General features: G+C 35.6%; 1 long non-coding RNA gene across 4 annotated transcripts in view; it reads right to left on the bottom strand.

The window, feature by feature from the left end:
• Positions 1–4,315: 4,315 nt before the first annotated feature.
• LOC105234470 overlaps positions 4,316–12,040 on the bottom strand; it is a 70,213-nt gene continuing 62,488 nt past the window's right edge. For all 4 annotated transcript variants that reach the window (XR_004622452.1, XR_004622451.1, XR_004622450.1 and 1 more), the window contains one exon: positions 4,316–10,214. This is a non-coding gene — a long non-coding RNA (uncharacterized LOC105234470). The remainder of the gene's footprint in view (positions 10,215–12,040) is intronic.

Below are 12,040 nucleotides of genomic sequence, written 5' to 3'. Positions count from 1 at the left end.
AAAAGTGATATAGATGATAATTAGTAAAGGGAGAAGGCTCAGAGGGTTAAGTCCAGCACAAAGCTGGAGCAAGCTTCCAAATCCCTCCCCACTTTGCTTCTTGGCATGGGATATTCTTAATTCTCCCCACAACAATGTGTGACAACACATGAAAAGTGCTGCCCAATAGGGACGCTCACCAAAGCCTTGATGTCTAGGGTTTTGATCAGAGGTCAGTCAAGTAGGCATGCAGTATCTGCATGACTGACCTTAGCTATTTAGACTCCACATTCCCAGAGGGGGAAAAAAAGTGTTTACCATAAATCACATTGTTTGCATAAACTGTTGGGTCAAAATGGTACAAGAAGAACATTTTAAAAGCTCAGAGTTCAGCTCCCAGGAGCAGCCATGGGCCTTTCGTAAAAACAGGCCTTTCTTGAGATTGTGCAGAGTTTGAACAATTCACATCTATTGAATTAGTCCTTTCCTGCACAAGAACACATCTGTGACCACTGCTTTAAAAACTGCTTCATGAGGAACAATCCCCTAAATAGTTCTCATTTCTTCTTCTTCTTTTTTCTTTTTTAAAAAAAGGTTTTATTTATTTATTTGACAGAGAGAGAGACAGCCAGCAAGAGAGGGAACACAAGCAGGGGGAGTGGGAGAGGAAGAAGCAGGCTCCCTGCAGAGGAGCCTGATGTGGGGCTTGATCCCACCCTGAGCTGAAGGCAGATGCTTAACAACTGAGCCACCCAGGCGCCCCTGTTCCTCATTTCTCCTAAGTTCTGTTTTCTTCTTTCTCTAAACATCAAAAGAAAAAAAAAGGTGAAGGGCATTATCATTCAATCATATCACTACCATTTTTCTATAAACAGTTAATGAATTTTATTTAAAACAAGAGAAATTACCTCCTCTCCCTGAGAAGACTAGCCATTTTTCAACTAAGTTGTCTGATCACTAATGTAATTATATTTGTCCTTTTAGCTACCACTCTGTTATGGAGTGACATATTAAATTGTTTCTGTTATTATCCGTCTAATATAAATACCAGAAACAATTTTGTGAAAAAAAAACAAAACAAAACAGTTCTCTCTTAAGCCAGGGCTTGAAACAACTATGCATAAAACTCCATAACTTTAATTGCATTTTAAGATCGGTTTGTTTGTGGGTCATTTCTTTGACTAAAGAATTCAAACACCACAAAAGAGTAAAAATTTTGAAAAGTAAAAACAGTGTCTCTGCACACTTTCCAGAGTTAACACTTGAATTTGTTAGTGATGCCTGATCACCACCACTGCTGCCACCACCACCAAAAGACTCCTATATGGTAGCTTAAATATCCAGGGATTTAATTATCTTTCATAGCAAAAAACAGTGCTGGTATCGATGCCCTAAGATGTCACAAGAAGACTCAAACGTATTTTTTTCTGGGATGTTGGGTCTGGTCCTCATGCTTGCTGTCTCATGGTCACTAAAAGGCTACTGCACCTCCAGCCTTCACAGTGGCATTCCAAGCAGGGTAAAAGAAGAGGAAGAGGCAGCAATGGGAGACTTCTGGATACAGATCATTAGTCATAACAATTTCACATGCTCAACCTCAACTGCAAGGGAATCTAAGAAATCGATTTTATCCACAGAAAAGGCAGGTAGGACAGAAGAGAGTTGAAAATGAGGTCAGGTAAGCCAACGTACAATGACAACTCTACAGCTTCTATATACATACACACACAAACATATACACACATATATAGATACATGCATTTAAATGTAGAATATTCAAATGACAGCATGCAATATAAAGTGTTATAACTTGGCTGGCATCCTTAAATATTTATCAGATAGCTTTCCTTATCAGCCATATGCAGATTTTCTTCATACTTTGTAAAGGCATAGATTATATGGACATGTAATTAACCAGTTCCTGATGGATGGGCATTTATATATTTAGATATCAGTACTATTATCAGTGTGTTACAGTGATCATCCTAGAACATATATCCTTTTGCACTTGTGTGAGTATATCTTCAGGATAAATTCCTTGAAGTGTAACTGCACATTTTAAATCTTAATGGGGATTTAAAATAGATAAAAAGTGGTTTTGTAATTATAATAGGAGGCAATATGTCCAATTTTATATTAGATACAAAGGGCAGTTTCTAGTGAAAAGTCCAACAACTCCCGGTATAACCTTGTATAGTGAAAAGAAAAAAATAAGTTTTGTTTCAGCAAGGTTGTTCGTAAAATTTTGGAAGAAACTCGTGACTCCGGGAAACAAACTGAGGGTTGCGGAAAGGGAGGTGGGTGGGGCGGATGAGGTAACTGGGTGAAGGGAATTAAGGAGGGCCCGTGATGTGAAGAGCACTGGGTGTTATATGCAACTAATGAATCATTGAGCATTGTATCAAAAACTAATGATATACTATACGTTGGCCAATTGAATTTAAATAAAAAAATAAAATTCTGTAAGACATAAGGGTGATCTAAAGGGGTAGGGGGAAATATAGGTTGCAGGAGGCGCTTATGTATTTATGACAGATTAAGAGGATGCAATACATCTGTCTCAGGTATTGGTACTTTAGCCAAGACTTTAAGATGCATACAAATCACCTGTTAAAATTCAGTTTCTGAGCCTGTAGATTCAGAATATGGTCTGAAATTCTGCATTTCTAACGAGATCACAAGTGATGTTGATGCTGCTAGGGAAGGGGCTTGACTCAAACTTCATGGATCAGAAGTTGAGGTCAATGGCAAGAGAAATGCTAAGCACTAAATAAGGTTTGCATAATGTGCTTGCATAATGCTAAGCATACCTTGGGGGAACACTGTGTCAGCGAGGGCCTCAAGGTACATGTAAATCATTGTGTAATTCACACAGTGCCAATTCTAAATCATGTTGATTTGTATCTGCACCAGCACTAATTGAAGTAACTATGGCTTATGTTTGTTCAAATAACAGAGTAGGGTTCTTGGGCCTACGGTTGTGATGCCATTGAAGCAAGAGAGGAAGGACTTGGAAGATACTCTGTGGTTGCTGACAAGGCATTTGCATGATCTCTCCTAGAACAGCTATACAGAGCTCCCATATGTAACTTGGAGTAGGGGAAGACAGTGGAATGTGTAGTAGACTGGATGGCTGTAATAGCAGCTTGTGGCAAGGGTTACAGAAATATGAGTAGTTACTATTACTCTGATACCATTTAAAGAACTAGGCAAATAAGACTTCAAGAAATAGGTTATCTTCTCTTTATAAACTGCTGTCTGAAATCCATTAATTTGGAGTTATATTTAGTGTAAAAATTTATTGGAAAAGGAATCAGGGGTGGACCATCACCTTCTGGAACTGAATGAGGAATATTAAAGAATGTGCCATACCTTTCTTCTCTTTGTTCCTACTAATTCTCTCTCACTTCCCCTCATTCACTGTCAGCAAAATACTAAATTGAGAATGGTCAAACTTTTGTCAGATATGGATTTTGTTTACTCGTGCACTGCAATGGAAATAAAACAATGGGAATAACAAAAGGTAAAGAATACTGTATCCTTCATTAGGATATTAGTAAGAGCCCATATAGACTTTCTCTAGTCCAATGACATGTTCATTTGTGCTGATTAAGGAAATTAGACATGTCTGCTTCATGAATCTTGCACAGAAGTCATAAATTTTAATTCAACACACAAATTGATAGCCAGATATGGCCTAAATTATTGTCATATTTGGCCAGTACAGTTATTTATTTTTAAAAATTTGCATTTTGTAAGCAACTTTTAAAAATATGGAGATACCACATGAGTATCTAAAATTTAACGTTCTGTTTGAAAAACAGCATGTCTGGAAAAATTGCATTCACCTATTCACATGAAAATTATCAGCTAAGGGCTGCCTCTTCGGGCTGGGACATTTTCGCCAGTTTCCACCATTCCTTGTTCTTTATTCTGTGGCCAGATTCACTCATTTAAGTGAAATGTCGGGCCTGGGTAGGCAATTGAATTGGTGACACTATATACATATTCTGAATTCAGCTTTTTCAAAAATAAATGAATTCAGCTCTTTTAGTACTTGTTACATCGTCAATAATTATTGAGTACCTCCGTATAAAGTGCCATATGACTGTGCTGAAAGAGCCTCTTTGTTTTTTTTGTTTTGTTTTGTTTTAAAGATTTTATTTATTTATGCGACAGAGATAGAGACAGCCAGCGAGAGAGGGAACACAAGCAGGGGGAGTGGGAGAGGAAGAAGCAGGCTCATAGCGGAGGAGCCTGATATGGGGCTCGATTCCATAACACCGGGATCACGCCCTGAGCCGAAGGCAGACGCTTAACCGCTGTGACACCCAGGCGCCCCGAGCCTCTTTGTTTTCACTCCATCGGTATATATCCTCTTAAGCAATTATGGCACATTCAGAATAACCTTATGTTTTTATGGCATATATGTTAGTTGAAAAAGGTGCTTGACATGCATACATTCAACTGTATAACATACATATGTATATTAAATATTTTGGTTAATACTTTAATCAGTGAAGATAAAGTTAACCAACTTGAACCTAGGAAAGGATAAGAAAAGGACCCAAAGCTTCTCTGTACATAGAAAATGAATGGAATGTAACATATACGTATTAGTTATTTATGCTGAATGCCTTACCACAAACTCAGCAACTTAAACCAATACCCATTTACTATGTCACAGTTTCAGTGGGGCAGGACTCAGGGCATGGTTTAGCTGTGTCCTCTGATCTGGGTCACACAAGGCAGCACTCGAGGTGTTGGCCGGACTTTGGATTATGACAAGGTTGACTGAGCGAAGATCTGATCCTAAGGTCCTTTAAGTTGTTGGAAAAATTCATTTTTTTTTCACAGCTGTGAGACTGACAGCTTCAGCAGTTTTGATGGCTGTCAGCTTCTCTTCCATCATAGAGGCTACCTGCAGTTTCTTGCCACGTGGTCCTCACCACAGGCCCTCTCACAATATGGCAGTGTGCATCTTCAAAGGCAGCACTGGAGAGAGAGTCTCTAACTTCAGGGAGGGTCCAGTTCCTCTTAAAACTGATTCACCTGATTAAGTCAGGCCCACCCAGGATAATCTCCCCTTTGATAGCTCAAAATCAACCAAATTACCATTAATTATTATCTACAAAATCCCTTCACAGTACCATTAATGTAACCTAATCAAAGGAGTGGCATCCTCTCTACTTTGCCATATTCTATTGTTTAGAAGCAAGTCAGGGGTTGTGCTCACACTCAGGAGAAAGGGAATACACAAAGGCTTGGATACCTTGGAGAAGGGACCAGAGTCTGTCCACTGGACCATGCATTTAAGTTTATATATTTTATTTATAAGAAAGTCTCACTGAGAGGCACTTTTAGATACCTTTGTAAGGATTCTGGCTATCTAATTTCCAAAGTCACATAAGATTAGAAGCACAAACTTTCAGCTAGAGGGAGGCACAGTGGCAGGATCAAGATTACACAATCTGATACTAAGAAACAAAAGGGGAAAATCTACAGAAAAAAATACACAAAGCCCCAAAAGAACACGTAGTAACGAACAAATTTTTCTATCAACTTGCATAAACCCTGAAGACATCAACATATGAAAACACAATACAGTAATTTCTTTTAATAATGGTGATGACCTACAACCACTGAGCAAAATATAAATTTTGTTCAGAATACTCTAAGAGGCTCCCTAAAAACGAACATAGTTTTGATTTCAAATTACTCCTTGACACTGAACATTTAGGATGTTAATCCACATGCTTTTGTTTGTATAAATATATGCACTTGAGAATATAATATAGAGGAAGAAAATAATCCTTTGATGTACAAGACACTCTCAAAGAGTTGAAGTTACTGGAAGGGTAATTACTGCTCAGCATAAACTGGCATCATCTAGTAACTGAAGATAGGTAACAATGACCTGAAGAACTGAAGTTGTCTTCTCTGTAAAATTATAATAACTAACTCGTAGGTTTATCACCTTCCTGAAATCTGTAAATAAAGTTGCTGGTTTTGTTGGGTAGTTAGTTTAGGTGAGCTATTACCCTTCTGACTTTTAATTTCTTTGTAAGGTTTGCCTTTGCAATTCTTAGAGATTGCAAACTTCCTTGGGAGAGAGGCCTGATTCTCTTGTACACTTTAGGCTGCCTGTCTAGTTAAAAGAATTTTGGAGACCACAGGTGATAAAAGCTAAATCTGCACTTGGGAATGTCCAAGGTACTATGAAATGGTTTTACATGGTCCAGGAGCAAATAAGGAATAGAAAAGAATTCCATTAGCAGAGAAAGCATATCAATCTTTCAGCTGATTTCAGAGCACTGGAGGATAAGGAAGTAGGCAGAAATTTCTATGCTGTATCCTTTTCTGTTAAGCTGCTAAGAGGGTGGTCTCAGCATATGGAAAGACAATATAGTATTTCCAACAAACCTTCTAACTAATTTGGAACAATCTGGATACAATTTACAATATTTCTGGCAGGAGTTAAGAATCCAATTTCTAACCTCTCTCTGTAATTTATTTTCTAATGAATGAGTCTGGCCTTTCAATTTATTTATTGTCAACATGCAAAATACATATAAGCTTCCTCTGCACTCTGCCTTCCTTCTCTCTGCCATGGACGGCACAAAAAAGTTATCATAACATGGGAATTTTTGGGAATCATTTAAAAACAGTACATGTTTACAAATAATATCTCCCTTTGTAGTGTTCTCATTTTATGTGTATCTAAGGGCTGAGAATGCTGTGAATTTTTAATTTTTCTCTTTATGTTTCTATTGTTTTGGACTACATGGAACAAATTACTTAATAAAGAACAAATTTAATCTCACTTAACAGTGTTTTTATGAACCCATACAGCTTCATGCTTATATTGTTTACATTATCATGCACTGAAAGTTTGTCATTGCTACTGCTTTACAAGTGTTGTGGCTGTGAAGTAAATGTTAAACTCTGTGTGCTTTTTGGCTTAAAGACTAAGGGGACAATTAAGCTTAACCCTTCATTCTTTTAATATTATTAAGATGAATAAAACGGAGGCGTGGATAATTAGAATAATACTAACATTTGGAAAATGTTCCACTATACTTGGTTTTTTAGCCCTGGATAATCCAAGTTAAAAACAAAATTAAGTTAAAAAAGATCCATCTTCTAGAATCAGAAAGCTGCCTGTCTCTGAAAACAGAATTTGTTTCTGATGTATCTATATCATTTCTCATTGTCTAGCATAGTACTAGTACATACAGTTTATTTTCATTAAGTTCCTTTTGGGGACTTCTTAAATATTTGTATCTGAATTGCATGGGGCATGAGTGCCTACTTGAATGAGAGAAAAGTGAGCAAAGCCCATGTACTTCAATGTAAAGTTTGTTGTGAGGGGAAAAAGTGTTTAAAGATAAAGTTAGAAAGATTGTGGCTGGTTGGTATAAGTTTATTAATCCCCTATAGAGTAAGGAGTTTCAGCAAAAAATGGATTCTTCAGAAGGACTAGAGGCAAGGAGACCAGATGGAAGGCTACTGCAAAGTGATGAGGATATACAGTAATATATGAGTTCAGAATATAGGCCTGGCTCTATACTATATATTTTGCACATATTAAATATGTATCTCTTTAAAATATTCCAGGTAGGCTCTATCTCAGTTTTGCAGAAAAACAGAACACAGAAACAAACTAATATACCCCAAGGCTTAGAGAGGTAATATAACTTGCTCAGAATCACACATCTCATTAGTGTCATTTGTCCATTTGTCTTAGCCTGTGCTTCTCCCACCTCACTTGGCTCCCTTCTCTGTACAGTGAGTTTGCAGAGATGCATGGGAGAAATTTTGTGAGCTAATAATTACAGTAGTTTGGAAAAACTATTTGGCTTTTCATTTGTTTTTATTCATTATTTTTAGATACATATTAGTGTCTTCTTTTTGTATGGAAAGCTAATATTTGACCCGTTCTAGAGTCACAGAGCCATTCTGAAAGCCTGCAGTACAAGCTAAAGAAGCAAAAGAAAGCTTTTTTATTGTATTCAAAAGTTATAATAAAATAAAGTTTGTACACTACAATGTCAAAAAGTGGGATTTAATAGCTCAGTAAATTAAGAATAAAGTAAAAGTATGAGTACTTTATCACTACATACTGTTTTAGGAACACAAAGTCTGTGTTCATAAAACTAAATTTATCTAGATGTTCTGTAATCACAGAGAGTACTTGGTAATATGAAAATGATTCAAACAGACAGGATGCTCACAGAGTTATTACTTCTGATACACAAATGGGAGAAATCTTCAAATTAACTAGGGAGAATTTTTTGATCAACAGGCAGATTGGATTCTATTCTACCATTCCTGTTTAAAATCGCATAAAAAATTTGGAATCAGAGACAAAAATTTAAATAAGTGAGAGAAAGTAGAACCATATAAAGTACAACTCTTGTTTTCAAATTATGAAAATACTTTTCTATTAGTATATATCACTGGGTTATATTTTAATTTTCACAATTCTGTTCTGATACTCTTTTAATTCTAAGAAATCTTCAACCTATTTTTCCTAACACATGGCAACTACTAATAAAACGAAATTGAAAATTTATTAATATGCTTTCTCAATAAAAGATCCTTCTTTAATTGGGGAAAATAAGAGCAATAACTACAATAAGTGGTTATTTTACATAAACACATACAAATATATATACACATACAATATATTGTAACTGTGTAATACAAGGCACAGCATGACATTAACTTGTGATAATACAAATATAAATTATATAACAGAATTATATATTAGTCAATAATATATATTCTTGAATATTATATTTAGTATATAATATAGTTAGAATAGTATTGTATGTTTTATATAATTTATGTATTATACAGAATGTGATATAAAACAATACATTTATATAATATATTCCTGCTTTTGTATTCATTATCGGATCACGGTATATATTTTTCTATACAAACATCATTTGAAAATGATGCTTTCTCTCTCTTACTTGAACTGATGTTATATGAGAGTACTAATCACATTTCACTTCAGTTTTTAAACTGTCCCTGCATTTCTTATTTTTTTAAAGATCTTTTATTTATTCATTTGAGAGAGAGAGAGAGAGAAAACATGGGTAGGGGGAGGGACAGGAGAGGGAGAAGCAGGCTCCCTGCTGAGCAGGGAGCTCGATGACATGGGGCTCGCTCCCAGGACACTGGGATCATGACCTGAGCTGAAGGCAGAAGCTTAACCGACTGAGCCACCCAGGCTGCCCCTGCATTTCAAAGAATAGTCTTAAATTCTAAATTGTTATGCTTTTAAATAATCATACACACACTCTTTCAAACAATCCGCAGGGTGTTACTCATGAGACTGAAAAAGAATAAGGTATTTGAGCACCAATTACCTGCTTGGTGATTTATGTAGGTAATATAACTAAGTCCTCACATCAATACTGTGAGAGACTTATCTTTATAACCCTTTAAAAATGGGTTATGATTACTCGAATAATTACTTTTTCTAAAGTCTTACCAGGATTTGAACCCAAATGTGTTTCCTCATATGTAATTCTCTTTGCACTGTACTCTATTCCTATCATAGCATGCTTTATGTAACATTTACTTTTATACCTGAGGAATAACTGGTAGTATACTTTTCCCCAAATAGGGATAAAAATCATGCAGATAAGATGAAGTAAACCCTTTTTTACAACACTGTCAAACAAAATTTGAAGCAATACTGTATTTGCGACAAGCTTTCTACCCCCAGCACGGTAATTAAGCTGAGTACTAAGCTATTTGTCCATGACAAGTTTGCCTAATTTGTGAATTTTATATTTCATCTGTAGTTTGATGAAATCAATAGCAAGCTATAGATTCTCCCATTACTTTGAGTCATTATCATCCCATGATATTATGAAGAAGAATCTCAGAGATTCATATTAAACCTCAACTTTCTAACCTTGTGTTTTCATCATTACATAAGATTGATATTGAAGGCAGTTTTGAAAACTATCCAACCTTGTAATAGAAGGTTATTTTAGGAAGGTACAGTGTGTTAATCCCAGCATGGGTTATTGATGTTAACATCAGGGAATGGGAAAATTTAGGTAGGCATGACCTTAAGATAAAATGACCCTTCTGCTGCAAAGGGAATACCCTTAGTGGAGCTCTTGCTTTAAGGGTAATTACTGTGTGAGATGAATGATCTCGTTTTGTCCATACCTTATATTCAGGTTCCATGCACTACATTTTTCCTTTATCTAGAAAATGAGAATAGCAAATATCACAAATTAATGACTGGCAATAATGTGAACATATTCAGTAAACTCTGTAGAAATGAAATTCACTGCTTTATACTTTTCATCTTGATAAAAATGGGCTTTTAGAAACTTTTCTCCATTTTACTGTTTCTGTTTCATTGTCTCAGTATTTTTCTGACTGCTGACTTTATATTTAGCAATTTAGTACCATAATAAATTAAATTATCCTATCACTAATAGCTTTTGCAACCCAAAATCTATGTATTTACACTGATTAATGAATAACTGAATAAATGTTCATTATATGTTTCTTTTAGAAATTCAAAGGTAGAAGGTCTTTCAGTTTATAGTTGATTTATACAATTAGTTTTTCTCTTTCTCTTGTTCCTTCTGAGATTTAAGCTCAGGTTCTCCCATCAGTTTCTATCTGCTTTCATTATTTCTGTGGACAGGGATGAATGTACGAGTGGAGGCAAGTAGTAGATAGGTTTGTAGAAACATTATCACACACTCTAGCATTATAAGATAAAGCTTAATTCTAAGAAATTAGAAATCTCAATTTTTTTTCTGAGTGTATTTTAGACTGTTTTTAAATAAAATTTGAATGCAAAGGAATTTTAATGTCTTCTCAAAGAAAACTTTGAAAAAATCACTTTGGAAGAGGCCAAAGAATCTGAAGTCACAATTTTTAATTTTACTTTAATTTTTTCCAGTTTTACTGAGAAATAATTGAAATGCATCACTGTATAAATTTAATGTGTACAAGATGGTCTGATTTCCATGCATTATAAAATGATTACTGTAGTCAGTTTAGTTAGCATCCATCACCTCATAGGTAAAAAGAAAACAGCAAAATGGGATCATAAGAAGATCCGGAATTCATCTTCATTGGACATACTGACTCTATACCGACATATGGAAAATTCCCTTTTCAAAGATGTGAAAACTCCCTGAACACCTACTTCAAAACAAATGATAAAAGGGACATTCAAGACAGGTAGGAGAGCCAGAGAAATGAGAAATGGTCTTATCATAAACCATACCCTGGCACAGTGCAAACACTCAAGAGGGATCTCACAAATCAGAGCTTTTCTCTGAGGAACAAGGGTATCATGTCCTGTATCAGGCACCCCAACCTTCATATATTAGTTTCAGGTGTACAACAGTGATTCAACAATTCTATACATTACTCATTGCTCACCACGGTAAGTACAGTCACCATCTGTCACAATACAATGCTATTACAATCTTATTGTGTATATTCCCTATGCTGTACTTTTCATCTCTGTAACTTACAACTGAAAGTGTGTATTCTGAATCACCTTCACCTATTTTGCCCACTCCCCCATACCCCTCCCCAGCAACCACACCAGTGTTTTCTTTGTATTTATGAGTCTGTTGCTATTTTTGTTAGTTTTGTTTTTTTACATTCCAATTGAAATCATATGGTTTTTGTCTTTCTCGGAATTATTTCACCTAGCATAGTACTCTCTGGGTCCATCCATGTGGTTGTAACTGGCAAGATCTTATTTTTATGCCTGAGAAATACTCCATTGTGTGTGCATATATATATATAGCACTTCTTCTTTATCCATTCATCTATTGATAGACACATAGGTTGCTTTTATATCTTGGCTACTGAAAATAATGTTGCAATAAGGGGTGTATATATCTTTTCAAATTTTCATTTTCTTTGGTTAAATACCCAGCAGTGGAATTACTGAGTCATATGGTATTTGTTTTTAATTTTGTGACAAATCTCCATACTGTTTCTCACAGTGGTTGCACCAATTTAAATTGCAACCTACATACAGTGCATGGGGGTT

This window comes from Ailuropoda melanoleuca, chromosome X, assembly GCF_002007445.2.
Source record: "Ailuropoda melanoleuca isolate Jingjing chromosome X, ASM200744v2, whole genome shotgun sequence".
In the NCBI taxonomy this organism is placed as follows: domain Eukaryota; kingdom Metazoa; phylum Chordata; class Mammalia; order Carnivora; family Ursidae; genus Ailuropoda; species Ailuropoda melanoleuca.
The sequence above is the reverse complement of the archived record's forward strand: the minus strand, read 5'-3'. Positions and strand labels throughout refer to the sequence as shown.